Source organism: Podarcis bocagei (assembly GCF_964188305.1).
Source record: "Podarcis bocagei genome assembly, chromosome: 3".
In the NCBI taxonomy this organism is placed as follows: domain Eukaryota; kingdom Metazoa; phylum Chordata; class Lepidosauria; order Squamata; family Lacertidae; genus Podarcis; species Podarcis bocagei.
The window spans coordinates 102,758,927-102,782,024 of record NC_138127.1 but is presented as its reverse complement, the minus strand read 5'-3'; the positions used below and the strand labels follow the sequence as shown (position 1 = coordinate 102,782,024).

The 23,098-nt window shown below is 45.6% G+C and overlaps 4 long non-coding RNA genes across 4 annotated transcripts in view; 3 read left to right on the top strand and 1 right to left on the bottom strand.

Annotated features, from left to right (window-relative positions):
- LOC308584224 overlaps positions 1 to 1,005 on the top strand; it is a 33,417-nt gene extending 32,412 nt beyond the window's left edge. The window contains exon 2 of the long non-coding RNA XR_014006666.1: positions 912 to 1,005. This is a non-coding gene — a long non-coding RNA (uncharacterized lncRNA). The remainder of the gene's footprint in view (positions 1 to 911) is intronic.
- Positions 1,006 to 4,815: 3,810 nt separating this feature from the next.
- Positions 4,816 to 6,149, top strand: LOC308584172. Its single transcript, XR_014006570.1, has 3 exons — positions 4,816 to 5,068; positions 5,705 to 5,831; positions 5,947 to 6,149. It is a non-coding gene; the product is annotated as an uncharacterized lncRNA (long non-coding RNA).
- Positions 5,700 to 21,266, bottom strand: LOC308584175. The gene is made up of 2 exons (XR_014006574.1): positions 18,470 to 21,266; positions 5,700 to 5,850 (listed from the first exon to the last, which is right to left on the bottom strand). It is a non-coding gene; the product is annotated as an uncharacterized lncRNA (long non-coding RNA).
- Positions 16,999 to 18,666, top strand: LOC308584168. The gene is made up of 3 exons (XR_014006566.1): positions 16,999 to 17,173; positions 18,208 to 18,334; positions 18,450 to 18,666. It is a non-coding gene; the product is annotated as an uncharacterized lncRNA (long non-coding RNA).
- Positions 21,267 to 23,098: the final 1,832 nt, after the last annotated feature.

Below are 23,098 nucleotides of genomic sequence, written 5' to 3'. Positions count from 1 at the left end.
AAAGCAGAGAACGGACTTAGAACGCTGTAGCTGGTAAGGAGCCCTAACTCAAAGCGAACCAATGTTTTTCTTTCTTGCCTTAAGCTTACGCTTCTAAACCATCTTCCCCAACTTACCCACCACAATCGAAGGAGGAATGTGAAAAAGCCGAAGGGAAGTGCATGCTGGAGAGGTGTATGACTGCCTGGAAAAGAGTCGGGAAATGCCTGCCAGACAAAGTCTGCTGCAAACTTCCGTAAGAGATCCCATCAATTCCCATCAAACCCAGCCAGCATGGTCAGTGGTCGGGGGGTGGAATTGTGGTCTTGCAACTGCAGAGTCCTTGGCTGGTGAATGATGGCCTAAAGCAGGCACATCCAACGTCCAACAGGTTGCCACATATCAAAAACTGGCAGTGATCTACCACACTCTCCCATTGTCATTCTTCAACTTAAACATATTATATTTAGCTGGGGAAACCCAGCCAGGTGGGCAGGGTATAAATAATAAATTATGATTATGATAAAAAAAATAATAACAAATTATTGCACCCCACACCAGCCCCTTCCCAGGGCTGTTGGTGCGCATGGGAAGCCAAGACACCCCAAAATGTCCCATTCCACCTTTACCATGGTCAGTGGCTAGGCTGGAGCTGGAAAGGTGGGAAATGTTCAGCAACCCCGCAGAACTAGGAGGGAGAGCGACTTACTTTTCAGTAAATGTAGCTCAAATATTGCCCAGTTAACCACATGGCTGAGTTAGGATTTTGAACCTGCTTCTCATGCCTAGCCTGCGAGAGGGAAGTCGGGCATCATGTTGCCCATTCATGTCGCACGACATTGAGAACAGTAAATACATTTATGTCATTGTTCTTGCTCCCTCTGTTTTCAGTAACGAGGAGCTGAGAATATGTTTTGCTTCTCTACCTTCAGGTAATGGAGTCACACGAGAATTGGCTGCTTTGAGGTTTTCTACAATCAAGCAGTACAGTATATGAATTTTATGCAATAAATAAATTCAAAGACCCCTCCTAGATCTGTCCGAATTTCTTTAGTTCCCATATAAACTGTTCTTAGTTGTTTACTTCTACCATACCTCCTCATTTTATTATTGTTATTATGTTTGAGACTACAGCTGCCATCTGCTGAGGGTCAGGCAAATGTGTCCAAATTTATTCAGTTCCCATATAAACTGCTCTTAGTTTTTTACTTCTAAGATATCTCACATTCTCTGTAGCAACTATAGGGTTACCCTGCATTCAGAATTCCCTGGACATGGCCAGAATACAGCAGCCAGAAGCAGTGTCTAGCTGAAAATCGCTGGAATATCCAGGAAAATCAAGGCACATGGCAACCCATGTCAGAAGTCTTTAAAATAGCTCAAAAACATCATTTATTATTATTATTATTATTATTAGAGATTTTTCATGATACCTTCAAAATGTTTGAGACTACAGCTGCCATCTGCTGGGGGTCAGGCAAATGTGTCCAAATTTCTTCAGTTCCCATATAAACTGCTCTTAGTTTTTTACTTCTAATATACCTCGCATTCTCTGTAGCAGCTATAGGGTTGCCCTACACTTGGAATTCCCTGGACATGGCCAGAATACGGCAGCTGATTGACTGAAAATCTCTGGAATATCCAGAGGCACGTGGCAAATTTTCCAGAGGCACTCTGGAAAATCAAGGCGCATGGCAAACCATGTCAGAAGTCTTAAAAACAGTTCAAAACTTTGTTTATTATTATTATTATTATTTGAGATTTTTCATGGTACCTTCAAAATGTTTGAGACCACAGCTGCCATCTGCTGAGGGTCAGGCAAATAACTGTCTATATCAGTTCCACATTTCTCCCGTCTTCAGTCTGGTCCTCTGCATTTTCGCATCAGTTTGACTTCTTTAACCCCCACCCATAGGCGCCGACTCCATGGGGCCTGAGGGGGCCTGAGCCCCCTCAAAAATTCGTTTGGGGGGCTCTGCCCCCCCAATAATCTCGGGCGCCCCTCCAGCAGAGCGCCGCCGCCGGTTTGGACCACACCATGTTTCAGTGAAGGGGAGGAGGAAGAGGAAAAAAAGAGCTTTAGAAGGAGATCGCTCTGCACTCTTCCCCCCCCCATCATCATCATCACACCCCACGGCCATCCCCTTTTCTCCTCCTCCAGCCACTGTCTCTCCTCCCCTTCTGTTTCCATTCGAAACGTCAAAGAAGAAATTGCTAGGTGGAAAACACGCACCACCATCTGACCCGACCGTGCAGCCAATCAGGAAGCCGCTCGGTGTTTTTGTTTGTTTTAAACGGGGCTGCAGCTGAAGCCACTTCGCTTTCGGCCCGCTGCGCTGCCGGGGAACAGGCACGCGTGGCGCAGAGGGAGCGGGCGGCTTCTTTTCGGCCCAAACCGGTCTCCGCCGGTGAAGGGGAGGGAAGGGAGGCGGGCCGAGAGTGGCCCTATCGGGGCAAGGCTGCGAGTAGCGGGCAGCCTGAACTGGAGAGCTCGCTTGCGCGTATCCGCTGTGCGCATTTCCGCGTTGAGGGCGGCGCTTGGAAGGGAGATGTTGCTGCTGTCAGGCGAGCGGCAGACGTGGCGCAACAGCCCCCCTTTCGCTTCCCCGGGTCGGATAAGAGTGAGATCTTCTCTTGGGGTGGGGGGCAGGGGTGCCAACTTGAATTAAACGTGGGGGGGGGAGAGCAGGAAAGTCCCGCTCCACATAACCGATCACAAGATGCAGCGCATGTACGCCATTTGAATGGCAATGCTCATCAACTTTGGGAGAGCCTCGCCACCTCAAATATGTTATGGGGGTGCAACAGGACTTCAGCCCCTAGAAGTTGGCTCCTTTGGTGGTGGGTGTGGAGAGCAGGAGCTGCGGAGGCGCTTGCCAAGCTGGGCTTGTCTAGCTTTCCGTTGGAAGCCGGCCTCCCCAGCCGTGTTTTCGTCACGGGGCGTCGTCAGCTTCTGCCCGCAGAGCCCGGAGGACGTCAGCATCCCACTAGCCAAAACGGAAAGCAAGGGAAGCTGGCCACGCTTTTTTCTGTTAAAAATAAACAAAAATAAAACGATTTTTACTTGGTGCTAAACTAGCAAGGAGCCCGAGAGAGATCTCTGGTCGCCTGAGGTTCAGCCTTCTTCTCGGAAGACCTTACCTCGCCCGGGCTCCCCAAACCACACTGTCTCCTTGCGCAGATCCGAAGGGGGATGCTGAAGGATCGCCAAGCCGTCTCGACTGCAACGTGAAGAAATCATTCCCCGCCTCCTCCCCACCTGCTCCCTCGCCAGCCAGCCAGCCAGCCAGCCACGCGCCCTAGCCGGAGAGCCCCGGCCGTCCCCGTCACGCAATCGGCTGGATCTCCCTTCAGCAGGCCGTGCTCACAACTCAGCCCAGGGACCCCCCAGCAGCGGATCGCCGTCCCAGCTGAAGAATCCGGCAACAAGCCCCCTCCTCCCCAATCGCTCCGCCGAAATACGCTCCAAAACCCCCCAGATAGGCCGCCGGCCGCCAAGTCTCGTGGCGCCCTGAGCGAGGGTCTCTCCCCAACACCGCCACCTCGAACTGCGTTCTCCCGGCTACCCGAGCAAACCAGCGGCAGGACCCCAGTATGGGCCCCCCCAATATTTTTTATAAGTCAGCACCCCTGCTCCCACCCAACCATAGATGTGCTCAGAAAGATCTCCCCCACAGACTACCTTCTTCAAAACAGGCAGACAAGACTTCAACAGTATTGATGCTAAAATGCATGGTTTTTAATGGACGGAAGAGACATTTCAACAAAAAAATCAGCTACGCTAATGGCTCAAATGCATAATGCGTCAGGAGGAAGGGGCCGGCAGAGCAAAACCAGCTGGGTCAACAGACACTTAGTCCTTGGATGTAACCCTTTAATCTCGGGGTCGTGGGTTTGAGCCCCATGTTGGGTGAGAGATTCCTACATTGCAAAGGGTTGGACTAGATGACTTTTGTGGTCCCTTTTGGCTCTATAAATCTGTGATTCTATTATTCTGTAACCTTGAAACTCACTTTAAGTGGCCAAAACCATGATACCACAGTACCTGCAGCAAAAAGAAAAACAATTTGAGATCCAGCAGTTTTGAAAGAACAGAGGTTACAAATACCAGTACAGTTCAGGATTGTATGAATTTTTAATAAGCAAACAACCAATTACTCTGATTAAAAGGTTAATTAAATTGGGAGAGCCTAGTGCGTGGCCCTCTGGATTATGATGAGCAACAGATAGGACTGTTACATGTAAACTGTTGGCTGCATAATACTACACTTAAACAAAACAGTTAAAACACGAAAAAGTAAGGGATTTCTAGGCTCTCACTGAAAGTGCTTTTATTTGCAAGAGATGTGCTCTCTGTTGAAACTTTGCTAGGGTAAGAACTATGCCATGCAAAAACATGAAAAAACACTGTTCTGTGCAATGTTTACACCAGGCCATCGAGAAATTCCTGCAGGGTGGGAGATGTATATTAAGCAAGATCACAAAGAAAAAATTGCTGATATATTTTCACAAGATTCCCCCCCCCAGATGAAATGAAGAGCAAAATGAGAGCTTCCCCTCTCCCCAAATTTCCCATTCACCAGAACCACAACAACCACCCTCTTAGAAGCCAGACCCAAACATGAGCCCTCTATTGCAACAGAATTAAAACTCAGGTGAATGGAAAGGGAAGAGTCCTTTGTACCTGACCTCTTTCTTTCTCCACACACCCACAGAGAGAGACAGAGAGGCAGACAGACAGACAGACAGACAGACAGAACCTGCACCCTTTGCTAAAGCACCACGGCTAAAACATCAAGGCCTGAGCAACACTGTAACTCTCTTGTTCCAGCCTGGTGAAGCCCTGAACAACACTCCTCTTAAAGAGTGGGAACAGTTTGTTGCCGCCCCCCACACACGTGCTCAGATTTCAGTGCTGCTGTTTCCAGCAGAGAATACGCAAAAGCAACATGACCTTCTCCCACAATACTCCTCCTTCGTCATTCCCTCTCTTCTCCATTTCTGGAAACACTGAGGCTCTGGAAGCTCTGAGATTCAGCCATGAAGATCACCTTCCTTCTGTCTTTTGTTATCTTCCTTCTATTGCTAGGTAAGATGTTTGGGGACCACCCGTTTTCAGCCTACAGGTGGGAGAGGAAGAAACATCAACCCTGCGGGATGGGGGGGAATTCTTTGCTGTTTTAGTTGCATAGTCTGAGAAATATATTCATAGAGTTGGAAAGGAGCAACCCAGCAATGCTGAAGCCACAACTAAAGAATCTGATAGATGGCCACCCAACCTTGGTTTAGAAACCTTCCCTGAAGGGGAGTCCACCACATTTTGAGGGAGTCTGTTCCACTGCAGAACAGCTCTTACCATCAGAAAGTTCTTCCTAATGCTCAGCCAGAATTTCCTTTCTTGTAACTTGAAGCCGTTGGTTGGAGTCCTACCACCCAGGGCAGGAGAAAGCAAACTTGCTCCATTTCCCATGAGACAGCCCTTTAGAGATTTGGACAGCATATTGCTTCTCAGACCTATCTTCTCCAGGCTAAACATACCCAACTCCCTCAACCCTTCCTCATAAGGCCTGGTTTCCAGGCTGAACTAGATGGACTAGATGAGCCTTGGGGCTATCCTTTCACCTCTACTGCTCTATGATTCCATGACAATATGGGAAGAGTGTTTCAGCTTGGGAAGGCCTGCCCTTAATCACAATGTTCCTCTTGTTTTTTTAAACACCCCCAGGTCTTAACCAGGCCAGGAGGAAAAAATGTGCAGATGGAGTATGCAGAAAGCGGAAGGAGTGTTACAGGGAGGAAAAGTTGTGGGGACGATGCCCTCATGATCCATCAAAGATCTACTGCTGCTTTGGGTAAGCTGGCTCCCTCCCTCTTCACCAGCAGCAAGCCTATCATATTGCGGGGGGCGAATGAATCCTAACCTCTCATATTTCAGAATATCTTCACCCTGTATATCTGTTCCCTTAGGTAGGCATCATTTATCCACCCAGAAGATTCGGACGTTTCTGAATCCTGAAGCAATTTTCCTGTGACATGGGCTCTTTCTTCATCGCCACTCCCAGAAGCCTTGTCAGCTAGTCAACCTTCCCAAAAGGGAACAACACCTTGTTGTCTAACAAAAATCTTGCATTTTCCTCTTCTAATAAAAGCAAGACATTTGGGCATATGAACCAGTGTTGTGTGCTGATTTCCATAAAGGGAGAAGGAAGTCTCCTATCTCTGAAAAACAAACACTTGCTACCTTTTGTAAAAATGACTGCTTCGCCCACCTTACCCTAGTCCTCACGGACTGCGGAACGTAAATAACTTTTTGGCTGCATAAACGGGGGGGGGGATATGTACAGGCTGTTCTAGCAATGACGCTTCTCTTCTGTGCCAAGGACAGCTCAGACTTGCAGCCTGCAGAAAGGAAGCAAATCTGCACATACCTCATGAAGTGGCTTATTTTGCATCTCCTCAGTTGCAAGGGGGAGAAGGGGGAGTCTGTTCTCATTTAGGGGTGAAACTGCCTAATATGCACTCATCAGAACAATGTGTGGAACAAAACACAGCCATCCTTTGAAATTCACACTGCTCTGAATTTTGCATTGCAGTTTTCCAGCTGGGAAACACATACCCAAAATGCATGTACAGTGGTACCTCAGGTTAAGTACTTAATTCGTTCCGGAGGTCTGTTCTTAACCTGAAACTGTTCTTAACCTGAAGCACCACTTTATCTAATGGGGCCTCCTGCTGTGGCCGCGCCGCTGGAGCACGATTTCTGTTCTCATCCTGAAGCAAAGTTCTTAACCTGAGGTACTATTTCTGGGTTAGCGGAGTCTGTAACCTGAAGCGTATGTAATGTGAAGCATATGTAACCCGAGGTACCACTGTACTGCAATCTAGTGTGCATAAAAATGCATTTATCGGTGAAAATCACGTGCCAATATGTATTATATTAGAGTAAATTGCTTTGCAAAAATCTATGCACCAGGCAAAAAGAGTGTATTAGGAGAATTTCACACAAAAATGCTGAGAACTACATATCTTCTTCTAGATTTCAGTTTTCATGGTAGTTCTGCTGCTCTGCTCCAAAAACTCCAGTTCACAAACACCTTGAGCAGGAGTAGAAAATGTGGTAGAAACTGTTGGACTACAACTCCCATCAACCCTGCCCATTGGCCAGGCTTTCAGGGGTCTAATTGGAGTTAAGGTCCTACAGCATTTAGAGGGCATCACATTGCCTATCCTAGTCCTAGGAGAATTGACCAGGTTATACTCTGAATGTAGACCTTCAGATACAGATTGTCAAATTCAGCCTGAATCCAAACTAATGGATTTAAGGAGGCTTGGTGCTCAATGGAAGGAACAGGAAGATCTATTCCATCACCAAATATATTTTTGACTGCTAGATATCTAAGAGGGCATCTTGTCCCAGAGAACATTTCCCCCTCAATGCTATAATCCATGCTTAGTGGCTTTTTTCCATGATGCACATCTTATTCCTAGGAGTACCCATTTCACACACAATTGCCTCACAAGCTCATATTCCATCTAGGTCCCTCAAGCACTGAGCACCACCTCTTATAAATAAGGAGGAAGCACTTTCCCATTCCATCTCTGCATGACCGTTGAGTGGAAAGAGTCTTAGACATATCCAAGTAGCCATGAAGGTCTTCTTTCTGATTTATGCTTTGCTCGTCTTCTCCCTTTTGGAGGAAGCAGGTAAGATATAGGCTCATGCAAGCAGATCCTGCAAGAAATGTTTGTGGTTCATTCTCAATCCCTAGGAGTCATGTTTCTATCCTGGGTCGCAGACCCCTTTGAATGGGAGCCTTGTAGTCTTCTTCCTTAGGAGTTTCAGGACATGGGAAGGATGAAAGGGCAACTAATTTTCTCCTCACACACATGATCATAGAAGCCTCTCGCTTCTGTGCTAAAAGAATAGGATAGTAAATGATGTAAAAGGTAAAGGTAAAGGGACCCCTGACAGTTAAGTCCAGTCACGGATGCCTCTGGGGTTGTAGCGCTCACCTCACTTTACTGGCCGAGGGAGCCGGCGTTTGTCCACAGACAGTTTTATGGGTCATGTGGCCAGCATGTCTAAGCCACTTCTGGCGAACCAGAGCAGCGCACGGAAATGCCGTTTTACCTTCCCACCGGAGTGGTGCCTATTTATCTACTTGCACTTGACATGCTTTTGAACTGCTAGGTTGGCAGGAGCAGGGACCGAGCAACAGGAGCTCACCCCGTTACAGGGATTCAAACCGCTGACCTTGAGATCAGAAAGCCCTAGGCGCTGTGGTTTAGACCACAGCACCACCCGTAAATGATGTAGAAAGACTCAAACCTTAGCCAGTATCAGAGAGAATGTGGACAAACAGTGTGATTTGGAATAAGACACCTTCCTATGTCCCAAAATCTATGGAGGGCTTAGGTGTGGGGAGGATAGTCCCAAAATGTAAGCATTCTCTTTCAATACGGAGGTGGGAGAAACTCATTCCCCTTTGCATTGGAAGGTGAATCTACATACTTCTCTCTTTCTAAAACAATACACTAATCGAAACACAGCCGTCCTTCAAAATGCAAACTCCTCTGAATTTTGAATGCTATTCTCCAGCAATGCAAGTCATGTGTACAAGAATGCATATACTGGGCTAAATTGTACATGTATTGGTGGAAATAACATACGAAAATCCATTATACTGTGGGAAATCACTTTGTAGAAATAGCTGCATTATGCAGAATTGCATATTCAAATGTTTATGCCAGGGTAATATTATGTTGGGACACGGGTGGCGCTGTGGGTAAAACCTCAGCACCTAGGGCTTGCCGATCGCATGGTCGGCAGTTCGAATCCCCACGGCGGGGTGAGCTCCCATCTTTCAGTCCCAGCTCCTGCCCACCTAGCAGTTCGAAAGCACCCCTAAGTGCAAGTAGATAAATAGGTACCGCTTTATAGCGGGAAGGTAAACGGTGTTTCCCTGTGCTGCGCTGGTGCCGGCTCGCCAAAGCAGCTTCGTCACGCTGGCCACGTGACCCGGAAGTGTCTCCAGACAGCGCTGGCCAGCGGCCTCTTAAGTGAGATGGGCGCACAACCCTAGTCAGACACGACTGGCCCATACGGGCAGGGGTACCTTTACCTTTGCCTAATATTATGTTAGTTTTCCTGATTATAATGCTAGTGCTTCTATCCTAGATATTAATGCTCCCTTAACACAGTATTGCCTGTTGAATTATAGAACTGTGCCTTTTTAATCAATATGGCACCGTGTGATGCTAAAGTTTAAAGGTAGGCTAGACAGAGAGGCAGTGCTCTGCTGTCAGCTGCTGCTGCTGCACAGTCCATTTACAACTGCTTTCTCTGTAAGTAGTTGCTACAGAAATGCAAACTCCTTTCGTAAAAGCATCATGGGCCTTCTCACCGAAGATGTTCTGCTCAGCTTCCAAGCTCTCCTTGGAAGTCTTGTCCCAGCCACTCTGAGCGGCTAGATTTATTACAAACAAGAGCTAAAGAAACATTGTGAAGTTAAAATAATATAATAAATCATGTTTCTTTAAGAACATTCCATGGTGTTCAGAGGAACTGATTCCTTTGCAAGAGTGTTTAGGATCACAGTCTTAAGATGGTGAACCTGTGGAAGCCAGGTTTAATGAATGAAGTCAGATTTAATCAGTGAAACTGGATGTTCTTATAAGCCCTTCCTGCCCAACTCATTTTTCTCTTGAAGTTATTTTTAGTCCGTGTTGTGGGATCAAAGCTTTCCATGTTCTGTTCTTCTAAGCAATGAGTGGGAACATTTGCTTATAGGATTCTAAGGTATTTTATGTGTTCTTCAATTTCTTCAAAGGGACACATATGTACTAGGGTTTGGGAAATGTGCAAATTTATTTAAACTCAGTTGACAAATTTATCTATAAAAGAAAGAAGATTAACTAAGAATTCTGTAATTGGTGAACAATCTTTTTAAAAAAGGAAGAATCAGCTCACCCACTAGGTTATCCTGCCTTTCATTAAGCTTATGCCGTTTTTCAAACATCTATTGTTTTTGACAGTCCTTCTCGAGCAAATTACTACAAAGAAAATCTGCCATAAAAATGGTGGAAGGTGCGCTTACATGAAATGCGGAGATAGTGCAACGATGATTGGAACATGCATCGACCCTCTCTATCCTTGCTGCAAACATTAAGAGAACTGTAAGAAAATTCTACCCATTTGGCTAAACCGTGTTCTTTTTCCTTTATTTTTCTATGTATATATGACATGAGAGTAACGCTCATCTAACCAAGAATCCAGTTGGGCTTTGATATGGGAAAATTCACAGCGTGTCTGCCACTATTTAGAATGCAGTGTTGGGAGCAAAATGCAGCTTTCTGAGAAATTCGGCCTTTTCTGCCCCTTTTTTTGAAGTCCTAGCCTAAAGATATGCTTGAAAGCAAGTGGACAACACCCAATGAAAGTTGTTTCAGCTGAGAACAAGGCTTCAGTGCCACATCTAATGGAATCCTCTAACAAAAGCCAGCCAGAACTATGCAATAATTGCACTGAACATTTCCTCAGTCAGCACTATTTATGCAGGGGAGATAATCCATGCAAAAATCTGTCCGATGTCTTCAAGCACAAAGTGCACAGAGCCTTGCTTAAAGGTTCTTCCACATGCCAAAAAAAAAAAAATGAGTGCCAAGTAACTGCACATATTGCAAAATTAGCAGAAACTCTGCAGAGAGGTTTTTGACAGAGAAGGCAGGACCTCTAGTGGCTGACTGATGTGTGTTTTTCTGAATGTTTAGTCAAAATCTCCTCTCTTGTAACTTGTCACATGTCTGCTGCTATTCAGAATGGAGCGTTGGGGGCAAAATCCAGCTTTCTGAGAAATTCAGCCTTTTCCACCCATGAAGATATAGTTGAGAGCATGTGGGCAACACCCACTGAAAGTTGCTATGCCCAGGAACAAGGCTTCAGTGCCACGTCTAATTTACTCTTCTAACAAAAGCCAGGCAAACGATGCAATAATTGCATTGGATGTTTGCTCATAGTAGGCATGATTTATGTAGGGAAGAGAACCTAGTTTGTCTTGATGCAGAAATCCATCAAAGTGAACAAAGCCTTTCTTACGGGTATTTCCATATTCCGAAAACAATGAGTCACTGCATGTATTGCAAAATTAGCACAAACTCTCCAGAGAGATTTTTGACAGAGAAGACAGGTCCTCTAGTGGCTATGTGTGCCCATATTCTCTAAAGGGTTAGATGGTGGAGCTTGGCAGTTATTTATTCTGTTGTTCTGCCCAATGTGCAGTTATGTAAAGTTTAGAGCATTTTATTTTTTAAAAAAGAAATAGCAAGCGGAACTCACTATTATATTATCTCAGTTACCTTGTAACTGTGAGCATTCATCTTTCCATAGCACTATGCGGACAAAGCTAGACAGTACCAGAAAACACAGTCTTGCCAAACTATGCTACCCCCAACTCACATCTGCTTCATCCAAACCCTCTATCCCTAAACCAGCGAAAGCAAACCCTGCTTAGCACAATCCTTACACAGGTAGCTAGGAAGCTGCCTTATAACAAGTCAGGCCACTGACCCATTAGCCCAATATTGTCCACACTGGCTGGCAGCACCTCCCCAAGGTTTCAGGCTGGGGAAATTCCCAGCCCTCTACCTGGAGATGGTGGGGATTCAACCTGGAAGCCTCTTTATGCAAGCAGATCTTCTAGTTTCTCCTGCCCCAAAGGATCATTTCAGAAGAGATTGTAATTTAATACATGTCCCTCCCCCCCCCAGGCCACATTCATGCCATCCATTCAAAGAATTAGGATACCATTTGAAACAGTCATGGCTTCCCCCAAATTATTCTGGGAGCTGTAGTTTGTTGAGGGAGCCGAGAGGTGTTCGGGGACCCCTCTTCCTCTCATTGAGTTGCAATTCCCAGAGTCCCCTGTGGACAGGGATTGGTTGTTAAGCCGTTCCGGGAACCATAGCTCCATGGGGAAAAATAGGAGACATCTAGCTATTCCCAGCACCCTGAAGAAACTACAGCTCCCAGAATGCTCTGGAGAAAGCCATGACTGTTTGAAGTGGCATCATAGTGCTTTAAATTCTTGGTGTGTCTGGGGTCCCTTTTATCCTCTTCACTGCGCTCTCCATCCACCCATGGAGGAAGAAACAGGATATAAATTGTTACAAGCAAAAGCTGTTCCTTTTCCCTTATGGGGTACCCAAGAGCCCATATAGAGTCCTTATGTAGGTTTTCTATCGGTAGGAGAAAATAACAGAGGCCAACCTGAGAATATTGAGAAGCAAAACAGCTAGTAGACCTGATCTTTATTAAACTGTTGCAACAGGGTGCTCACACACACACCCTACGCAGGAAGGAGGAAGAACCCAGAACCATGCTGTGCAAGCCCTTATATAGACTTTTGAAATTGCCCACCCTGTAGCTCAAGACCACCCAAGCCCACCCCAATACATCATACATACATCACAGAAGGGGCAGTCTACAGCAGAATCCTGTCTGGCAGGAAACTTGTTAATGGGTTTACCTGGGCAGCCTGGCCATTCTTTTGTGGTGATAAAATACTTAATTCCTGGGTCCAGGTCATGGGCTCACCCTATTCATACCCAAATGTGCCTTTAAGGCAGGATTTGTGCCTTAAATGGAGAGGCTTTTCCCGTACAATGTGTGTGCCTATACAATGGAGAGGCTTTTCCCATTTCCATCCAAACTGCAGAGGAATATTTGAGGTCACTGAAAGAGTCAAAATGGCTTTGGGACTGTTTTCCTGCACTGTTTCACAGACATGTGGTTTATATATTTATGTATGTGTTTGCCTGGTACATGTATGAGCATTTATTTTTATACCATAGACCTTATAATTCTCATAACATAAATTAAATTTAAAATGGATATATTCTCTCGCGCTTTGGAAACAAAGGAGCTGAGAGCATCTCTTGGTTCTTTGTGAAGGCAGTCCTTTGTGAAGTTTTTAATGTTTGATATTTTATTATGTTTTTATTTGTGCTGGGGCAACCCAGCCAGATAGGTGGGATGTAAATAATAAGATTTCTGTTATTTCTGAAGGTTACGCTATGGATTTCTGAACTGCGTCCAGAAAAGAAGAAGACATATCCTGGAAATTCCTAAGCATTACCCAGGCACACATCAATGGATTCCTCGCATCCTGCTTCCTTTCCTCCAGTAAAATCTTATTTTAGCATTTGGGGTGATTTGATTTTTAAAAAATATATACTACTTTATGCTGCGGGCCAATAAAACGGTAGTCAAAGTACTGGCAAGATACTCCCTCGCAGATTGTTTTATTCCGTTACAATATTTCTCATTATCTGAAATGTACTTTAATTGTAAATATAATTTTTGTCAGCCCAGGATGTGTACACTAACGCTAAGCAAACCCGAAGATATAGTTAAGAACATGTGGGCAAAACCCACTGAAAGTTGCTTTGCCCAAGAACAAGGCTTCAGTGCCACGTCTAACTGACTCCTCTAACAAAAGCCAGCCAGAACTATGCAATAATTGTATTGATTGTTTGCCCATGGTAGGCATGATTTATGTAGGGGAGAAAACATAGATTGTCTCAATGCAGAAATCCATCCGATGTCTTTAAGCACAAAGTGCACATAGCCTTCCTTACGCGTACTTTTGCATTCCGAAAACAGAGTGCTGAGTAACTGCACGTATTGCAAAATTAGCAACAAACTCTGCAGAGAGATTTTTGACAGAGAAGGCAGGACCTCTAGTGGCTATGTGTGCTATGTGTGCCCATATTCTCTAAAGCAGTGTTTCCCAACCTTTTTTGGGCAACGGCACACTTGTTTGATGAAAAAAATCTCGAGGCACACCACCATTACAGCCCCGTGACGTCAGCGCGCAGCGTCACGCCGGGAGGGACGCACGAAAGTGTAAGTTTCAATTTTTTTCCCTCCCCCTTGCCGGGGAACCTCCAAGCTTTGGGGGTGGGGGGGGAGGAGGCAGCAAAGCGAGGCAGGAAGGAGAGCGCGGCTTGGCTGGGTGAGCTTTGGCAGGGGCAGGGAATGAGAGCCGCGAGGCGGGCGCTGCGGACGGAGGCGCTGCCCGCCGAGCTCGCAGGCAGCCAGGCAGGCAGACGGCGAGAGCCCCGCGCTGGGCGGCCTCTCCTCGCCGCCGCCGCCCCGCCTCTTGCCGCCCCGCCTCTCGCCGCCCCGCCTCTCGCCGCCCCGCCTCTCGCCGCCCGACTCACCCGCCTCCCTCCAGGCAACATCTTGCGGCACACCAGGCAACATCTCGCGGCACACTAGTGTGCCGCGGAACAGTGGTTGGGAAACACTGCTCTAAAGGCTTAGATGGAGGGGCTTGGCAGTTACTTTTTCTGTTGTTCTGCCTGATGTGCAGATATGTACTGTTTTAGAGCATTTTCCCCAAAAAACAAAGAAGAAGCAGAACTAATTTCCTGCAAAGTACTTTAGCTATCTTTTTGGAAATTCAAAAAAAAAAATCAACACTTCCAATACTCTGGGGTTTTCCCAGACATCTTAACTGATTTTCTTAAATTCCACCCGGACACTGTTTTCAAAGGACAAAACCCAGCTATGGCAGCCCTAATGATTGCATATGCTTTTGCCTTACCAGATACTATTTCAGGGGTTCGTGACTGTTTCTTATTTCCCTGCAGAGACCGACTTTCTAAAATTCGTTAGACAGCTTTCTGCAAAAGGACAGGCCTGCCTCTTTGCATGTACTCTGCAGATTCAAAACCTGTTCTTTGTTTTCCAAGCATGGATTGGAGTTTTCTATGTCAGGGTACTGAAACACAAAGGTATAGTTGTCATTCCAAGGTTTCAACACCTTCCAACGGATGCATGTAGCAAAGCTCTTGCTTAATGTACAGAATGCTCTCTCTTCCCACCCCACCTGCCCTGACACATCGGGAAGGCTCAGCTCATCAGCAATACAGTGGTACCTCGGGTTACATACGCTTCAGGTTACAGACTCCGCTAACCCAGAAATAGTACCTCGGGTTAAGAACTTTGATTCAGGATGAGAACAGAAATCCTGTTTCGGCGGCACGGCGGCAGCAGGAGGCCCCATTAGCTAAAGTGATGCTTCAGGTTAAGAACAGTTTCAGGTTAAGAACGGACCTCTGAAATGAATTAAGTACTTAACCCGAGGTACCACTGTAGTGGTGTATGGGTCAATAGTCCATGAAACAACTGGGAGCTCCGTATGAACGCCACACCCACCAGCCCCCAACCTCTGCTAAGCGGTAGAAGATCCCAGGGGGTTCCAGCGCAGAGAGGAAAAAAGCCATGGTGCATTTGCAGCTGCACAACTGGACGCCTTCATCTGCCCCAGCTGCAACAAAACATGTCTCTCCTGCATCAGTCTCCACAACCACAGCAGGTGCTGCAGCTATCCATCAGCCTGACCTCACTCACAAAGGCACACTCCTCCATTTTCTTCCGAGACAGATAGGTGCCAACTCAGTTCAACTCTCTTCCCCTCCACCCACCCACCCAGTTATAGCTGTAATTCTTCCCAACAGTTAAAACCATAAAAATGCAACGTTCTGGCACATGTGAAGTTATCATTTGATGGGATCACTTTCTTTCATGGCCCCACAAACAAGCAGGTGGCATATTCATTAGGTGCTATTTTTCTCAGTCCAGAATCCTCATACTTGTTCTCAACATGCTGTGGTCTAAACCACTTAGACTCGTGGGCTTGCCGATCAGAAAGTGGGTGGTTCGAATCCCTGCGATGGGGTGAGCTCCAGTTGCTCTGTCCCAGCTCCTGCCAACCTAGCAGTTCAAAAGCACAGCAGTTCAAGTAGATAAATAGGTACTGCTGCAGCGGGACGGTAAATGGCATTTCCATGTGCTGTGGCTTCCGCCATGGTGTCCCGTAGTGCCAGAAGCAGTTTAGTCCTACTGGCCACATGACCCGGAAATCTGTCTGTGGACAAACACCGGCTCCCTCGGCCTGAAAGCAAGATGAGAGCCACACCCCATAGTCGCCTTTGACTGGACGTAACCATCCAGGGCTCCTTTAGCTTTTTACCTTAATTCGAGATCACAAGATCCACAAGTGTGGTTACTCAATGCGCATATGAAAACCCTCCCCTTGATTAGACTGCCCCACACCTTTTCCTCCATGCAGCAAGTGGTGATTGTGTGTCAAGGCCCCGTGACTGCCCCCCATTCCCTAAGGCTTAAAACACTAGACTGTACACAGCTTCCACTCTCCACTCTCCCCAAATTTCCCATTCTCCAGAGCCACGACCACAGCCTCCTAGAAGCCAGTCCCAAATTTGAGCCCTCCATTGAAACAAAATAAAAACTCAGTGGATGGGGGAAGGAAGAGTCCTTTGTACCTGACCTCTTTCTCCACACACACACACACACACACACACACACACGGCCGGATTTAGGTTGGATGAGGCCCAAAGCTACTGAAGGTAATGGGGCCCTTTATACGTCCAGCTGTCCTGTCAACAACAAATTGTTGCTTTTTTGTGTTGAATATATGCTATATGGTCATTTATGGACATAATAGATATCTAAAGCCATTTGTACATGTGGCCATGCAACCAGTCCATGCAGAATGTAGGCACCCTATATATAGAAAGGAGCAAACCAGTGATATTTTAGGGAGCAGGCGAACAGGCTGGGCCCATTATTTACATCATAGGAGCCTACAAAACACCAAGCACTGTTGCTTATGTAGGTTTGATTTTATTTGTTTTGTATCTTATATTTTGGAAATGTACATCCAGGTTTTATTCCCTTTAAATTTTTTTTTGGGGGGGGGCCAAGAGAGTGGGGCCCTAAGCTATAGCTTGTTAAGCTTATACGTAAATCCAGCACTGCACACACACACACAACCCACACCATTTGCTGAAACGCCACAGAGAGCAAGGCCTGAGCAACACTGTAACTCTCTTGTTCTAGCCTGGATGAAGCCCTGAACAATACTCTTCTTAAGGAGTGGGAACATTTTGTTGCAGGCCCCCACACACACACACACACGCTCAGATTTTGATGCTCTGTTCCCAGCAGAGAATACGCAAAAGCCACCTGACGTTCTCCCACAATACTCCTCCTTCGTCATTCCCTCTCTTCCCCATTTTCTGGAAACACTGAGGCTCCGGAAGCTCTGAGATTCAGCCATGAAGACCACCTTCCTTCTGTCTTTTGTTATCGTCCTTCTATTGCCAGGTAAGATGTTTGGGGACCACCCGTCTTCAGCCTACAGGTGGGAGAGCAGGAAACATCAACCCTGTGGGGTGGGAGGATTCTTTGCATAGTCCGAGAAATATATTCATAGAGTTGGAAAGGAGCCACAAGAGTCATCTAAGTCCAGCCCACAGCAATGCTGAAGCCACAGGTAAAGAATCTCTGACAGGTGGCCATCCAAGCTCTGTTTATAAACCTTGACTGAAGGGGAGTCCACCCATTCTGAGGGAGTCTGTTCCACTGCAGAACAGCTCTTACCATCAGAAAGTTCTTCCTAATGCTCAGCCAGAGTTTCCCTTCTTGTAACTTGAAGCCGGTGGTTTGAGTAACTTGGTTCTTGTAACTTAAAGCCATTGGTTTGAGTCCTACCACCCAGGGCAGGAGAAAACAAGCTTGCTCCATTTCCCATGGAACAGTCCTTTAGAGATTTGGACAGTGTATTGCTTCTCAGACTTATCTTCTCCAGGCTAAACATACCCAACTCCCTCAGCCCTTCCTCATCTAACGGCCTTGGCGCACTATACCTGAAGGAGCATCTCCACCCCCATCATTCTGCCCAGGCGCTGAGGTCCAGCGCCGAGGGTCTTCTGGAAGTTCCCTCCTTGCAAGAAGCAAAGTTACAGGGAACCAGGCAGAGGGCCCTCCCATCAGATGTCAAAGAGATAAACAACTATCTAACATTTAGAAGACATCTGAAGGTTCTGGGAAGTTTTTAATGTGTGACATTCTAATGTATTTTTAATCTTTGTTGGAAGCCACCCAGAGTGGCTGGTGGAAACCCAGCCAGATGGGAGAGGTACAAATAATAAATTATTATTATTATTATTATTATTATTATTATTATTATTATTATTAGGCCTGGTTTCCAGGCTGATCTAGATGGACTAGATGACCCTTGGGGCTCCCCTTTCACCTCTACCGCTCTATGATTCCATGACAATATTGGAATAGTGTTTCAGATTGGGAAGGTCTGCCCTTAATCACAATGTTCCTCTTGTTTCTTCAAACACCCCCAGGGTTAAACCAGGCCAGGAGTAAAAAATGTGCAGATGGAGTATGCAGAAATCTTAAGGAGTGTTACAGGGAGGAAAAGTTGTGGGGACCATGCCCTCATGATCCGTCCCAGATCTACTGCTGCTTTTGGTAAGCTGGCTCCCTCCCTCTTCACCAGCAGCAAGCCTATCATATTGCGGGGGGCGAATGAATTCTAACCTCTCATATTTCAGAATATCTTCACCCTGTTTACCTGTTCCCTTAGGGTGGGCATCAATTATCCACCCAGGAGAAGATTCGGACGTTTCTGAATCCTGAAGCAATTTTCCTGTGACACAGGATCTTTCTTCACCACTCCCAGAAGCCTTGTGCATTTGAGCTTGTCAGCTAGTCAACCTTCCCAAAAGGGAACAACAATTGCTGTCTAACAGAAATCTTGCATTTTCTTTTTCTAATAAAAGCAATGTAGTTGGGCATATGAACCAGTGGTGTGTGCTGATTTCCATAAAGGGAGAAGGAAGTCTCCTATCTCTGAAAAACAAACACTTGCTACCTTTTGTAAAAATGACTGCTTCGCCCACCTTACCCTAGTCCTCACGGACTGCGGAACATAAATAACTTTTTGGCCGCATGAACGGGGGGGGGGGGAATATGTACAGGCTGTTCTAGCAAAGACGCTTCTCTTCTGTGCCAAGGACAGCTCAGACTTGCAGCCTGCAGAAAGGAAGCAAATTTGCACATATCTCATGAAGTGGCTTATTTTGCATTTCCTCAGTTGCAAGGGGGAAAAGGGGGGGTTCTGTTCTCATTTAGGGGTGAAACTGCCTAATATGCAGTCATCAGAACAATGTGTGGAACAAAACACAGCCATCCTTTGAAATTCACACTCCTTTGGATTTTGCATTGCAGTTTTCCAGCTGGGAAACACATACAAAAAATGGATATACTGGAATCTAGTGTGCATAAAAATGCATTTATCTGTGAAATAGATAGATTGATAAACTTTATTCGCATTAGCCAACGGCCATAGCAACATAAAACAAGCAATATATACAAATAAAATATATACAAATAAAAAGGACAGCAATTGGTAAAAAGGGCAATCAAATGGCCAAGATTATCGTTCAGATAGTGGTCCTTAATCTCATTGCACCCTCGATAAACCTAGCAACCTTTGCTGTTGTCTGATCATTTTGATCTGATAAAAGAAAGAACAATGTGGCCTCAGACGGGCGGCCTGGGATGGTAAGTAAGAGTGGGGTGATGATCTTATTCCTCAGATCTTTATAAAGGACAGGAGAATATGAGCCACTGTTTCTAGATTGCCATCTCGACAGGGGCAGAGTCGTTTCTCAGTTGGAATCTTTTGGTATCTGCCCTCAAGTAGGGCAGAGGGCATCACATCCAATCTGGCCAGTGTGAAGAAGGCACGTCTGTATTTTGGGATAGTTAATAGGATAGTTAATTTATACAGATATGGTGCCAGGGAATCAAACTGAGAAGGGGGGGGGGGGAGGCAAACCAAGGACAGAATTTCTTTATAATGGCCAGACTGTTCTGTTGCTCTAAGTCCTTCAGGTTTGGGGAATGTGCAGATTTATTTAAACTCAGTTGACAAATTTATCTGTAAACGGAAGACGATTAACTAAGAATTCTGTAATTGGTAAACAAACGTTTTAAACAAGCAAATAATCAGATCACACACCAAGTTATCCTGCCTCTTAGTAAGCTTAGGCCATTTTTTCAAGCATTTACTGTTTTGGACAGAACTTCTTGAGCAAATTACTACAAAGAAAAGCTGCCACACCAATGGTGGAGTGTGCTTCTATGCCGAATGCCCTAGTAATGGAAAGAAGATTGGAACATGCAGCGACAGCAGTAATCTTTGCTGCAAACATTGAGTAACAGAACTGTAAGAAAATTCTATCCGTTTGACTAAACTGTGTTCTTTTTCCTTTATATACGACATGAGAATCCAGATGGGCTTTGATATGGGAAAATTCGCAGCATATCTGCCACTATTTAGAATGCAGTGTTGAGAACAAAATTGAGCTTTCCAAGAAATAGAGTCCTTATGTAAGTTCTCTATCGGTTCTCTTTGTGACGGCAGCCTCTATCGTTTTTAACGTTTGATGTTTTATTATGTTTTTATTTGTGTTGGACGCTGCCCAGAGCGGCTGAGGCACACATCGATGGATTCCTCGCACCCTGCTTTCTTTCCTCCAATAAAAACTTATTTTAGCATTTGGGGTGATTTGATTTTTTCTTTTAAAGACTACTTTATGCTGCGGGTAGTGAAAGTACTGGTGAGATACACCCTCACAGGTTGTTTTATTCTGTCAGAATATTTCTCAGTATCTGAATTGTACTTTAATTGTAAATACAATTTTTGTCAACCCAGGATGTGTACACTAATGCTAAGCAATCCCGAAGTTATAGCTGAAAGCGGGTGGGCAACATCCACTAAAAGTTGCTTTGCCCAAGAGCAAGGTTTCATGGCCACGTCTAATTGACTCCTCTAACAAAAGCCAGCCAGAACTATGCAATAGTTGCATTGAATGTTTGCCCATAGTAGGCATGATTTACGTAGGGGAGAGGACCTAGATTGTCTCAATGCAGAAATCCATCCGATGTCTTTAAGCACAAAGTGCACATAGCCTTCCTTACGCGTACTTTTGCATTCCGAAAACAGAGTGCTGAGTAACTGCACGTATTGCAAAATTAGCAACAAACTCTGCAGAGAGATCTTTGACAGAGAAGGCAGGACCTCTAGTGGCTATGTGTGCTATGTGTGCCCATATTCTCTAAAGGGTTAGATGGAGGGGCTTGGCAGTTACCGTATTTTTCGCTCTATAAGACGCACCTAGTTTTTGGAGGAGGAAAACAAGAAGAAAAAAATTCTGAATCTCAGAAGCCAGAACAGCAAGAGGGATCGCTGTGCAGTGAAAGCAGCAATCCCTCTTGCTGTTCTGGCTTCTGGGATAGCTGTGCAGCCTGCATTCGCTCCATAAGACGCACACACATTTCCCCTTACTTTTTAGGAGGGAAAAAGTGAGTCTTATAGAGCAAAAAATACGGTAATTTTCTTTTTCGACCACCACCCTTTCTTTGGGCATCATGTCTTCTAGATTCTGTGCCATGCTGTCCATATGGTTATTTATACTGCGATAATAGAATCTAAGCATGAGAATAATGGATGGCGTGGCTGCAGATTAAGGAAGAATGCACAACCAAATGATACCTTGACCAGTGCTTAAATTTCATCTTGCTTTGTAATGAAGTCAAGGAGCTACTCCTGAAAAGGAGGAACTCTACTTTTGAGTGCAGTGTGCATATCTATATATTTAACACAGTACGTAAAACATAGCTAGGCACCTCTTGTGTGTTTGTAAGTGAGAGCTTGTCAGATAGCGGTTGCAATATGATTTTTTGCTCAGCAAAATGATCTCTGGTAGATCTAAGGTATTATCAGTGCTTTTTTCTCTGGGGGCACTCAAGGGTACGCAGTACTGGCACATTTCTTCCGAAAAGTTAAAAGTGTGGCACACCTTTTTTTCCTGCGCAGCCTGCATTCGCTCCATAAGACGCACACACATTTCCCCTTACTTTTTAGGAGGGAAAAAGTGAGTCTCATAGAGCAAAAAATATGGTACTTTTTCTGGTTTTCTGCCTTATGTACAGATATGTACCGTTTTAGAGCATATTTTTTTCCAAAACAAAGAAGAAGCAGAACTCATTATTATACTGTCTTAGTTACTTCTCAGCTATGGAGTTTACATCTTTTCCATAGCACTTTGGGGACAAAGCCAACAGTACCAGGAAAACACAGCCTTGCCAAACTATATTTCCTGCCCATCGCAACTCTTCTCTTCCATAAGTCAAAGGTGGGTCGCTTGCAGGATTTGCTGGGCAGAACAAGCTTTCTTCCAAACCTTGACCCCTGAACTAGAGAAAGCAAACCCTGCTTATCACATTCCTCACACAGGGACACTGGAAGGTGTGTTATAGCAAGTGAGACCATTTTCCATCAGAGCATTGGTCCATCTAATTCAGTATTGCCTGCACTGACTGGCAGCAGCTCTCTAGGGTTTCAAACAGGGTACTCTCCCAGCCCTAACTGGAGATGCTGGGGACTGAACCAGGCATATTCTGCCTATAATGAAGGTGCCCTTATCTCACAGCCTGGATTTCCATCTCTTTTGAGCTTGCCCCTTCTGCCATGACAAATAATAATAATAATAATAATAATAATAATAATAATAATAATAATAATAATAATAATAATTTGTATCCCGCCCTCCCCAGCCAAAGCCGGGCTCAGGGCAGCTAACAACAATAAAATAGTACAAAATTCTAAAATCATTTTATTATAAAATTAATTCAACTCAAATTGATGGCAACCATTAGGCTAAAGTTCTGTGAAGATTGCCAAAGGAGGGAGTCAGGCTGTGCCCTGGCCAAAGGCCTGGTGGAACAGCTCTGTCTTGCAGGCCCTGCGGAAAGATGTCAAGTCCCACAGGGCCCTAGTCTCTTGTGACAGAGCGTTCCACCAGATCGGAGCCACAGCCGCAAAAGCCCTGGCTCTGGTTGGGGCCAGCCTAACCTCTCTGTGGCCTGGGACCTTCAGGGTGTTTTTGTTTGAAGACCGTAAGTTCCTCTGTGGGACATACCAGGAGAGGCGGTCCCGTAGGTACGAGGGTCCTAGGCCGGATAGGGCTTTAAAGGTTAAAACCAGCACCTTAAACCTGATCCTGTACTCCACAGGGAGCCAGTGCAGCTGGTATAGTACTGGATGAATGTGATCTCGCAGCGAAGACCCCATAAGGAGTCTCGCCGCGGCATTCTGCACCCGCTGGAGTTTCTGGGTCAGTCTCAAGGGCAGCCCCACGTAGAGCGAGTTACAATAATCCAGTC